Source organism: Polistes canadensis, unplaced genomic scaffold, assembly GCF_001313835.1.
Source record: "Polistes canadensis isolate GaletaPanama2010 unplaced genomic scaffold, ASM131383v1 scaffold_395, whole genome shotgun sequence".
Taxonomy (NCBI): Eukaryota; Metazoa; Arthropoda; class Insecta; order Hymenoptera; family Vespidae; genus Polistes; species Polistes canadensis.
Window position 1 is genome coordinate 3,345 of NW_014569942.1, and position 1,039 is coordinate 4,383.

The window sequence follows — 1,039 nt, forward strand, 5'->3', positions numbered from 1 at the left end:
TTTTTTTTTCTTTTATTTTTCCTATGATAAATTTATGAACTCTCGAATTTTGTTAGTGGTGGAAATAAAAATATTTGAATGATAATATATAGAACATTCAAAAATTTATTTACAGTGTAACGAATAATTGATTTAAAATTTTGTTGTGTGTGTGTGTGTGTTTTTATATAGAAGATAAAAGATAAAAATTTATTTGTTATATGTTATTGACAATCTTCTATTTTTCTTTCTCTATTTTGTTAATTAATTAAAAATTGCAAAAGGGTTAATGGGAAATGAAGATTAAATATCCGGGTGTTTGAATAAACTTTAACAATTGTATAAATTGTATAAATAATAATAATGATCAACAGAGATAATGTTTCTTCTTCCATAGAATTAATCGGAAATTCGGATTATAAATTTGGTGATTTAATTGACTCTGGTAAAAAGAAAAAAAAAACAGAAAAGAAAAGAAGAAGAAAAAAAAACTTCAAATGAGAGAGAGAATTAGTTAAAATTTTTATATCGAACGAAAGAGAAAGAGAGAGAGAGTTTCCTACCAAGGGGGTGAGGTGGTGATGGATGAGGGGGGTGAGGGGGGGTTAATTTGAGAGTCGATTCGAAATCTCGAGATCCAATTAGCTTCTTCGAGGAGGGTTTTATTGCCATGGAACTTTAAACTCGTCGTATCCGTTTGGAATTCTCAATTAAACGAATTCCCCCATACTCCTGTTCCTCCCCTATACCCCCATTAGTTCATCGTTTCATCCTTCGGGAACCCTTCCAACTTGTTTTCCAATGCGACGACAAAAACGAAGAAAGAAAAAAAAAAAAAAAAGAATTCGCAAAAGTTTGGTATCATCGTATATTATGGGTTGTATTTTTCAAACAGGGGTACCAACATTGGTGCCCATAACTTTTACCATAATTCTTTTTGTATTTTCTGTATTATTATTATTATTATTATATCGTTAATGGTACTTCCTATTACGATTTTTAATCCAAGGAATGAAAATGTTCGTGTTAATTAATGCTACGTTACTTATTTGGGTTTTTT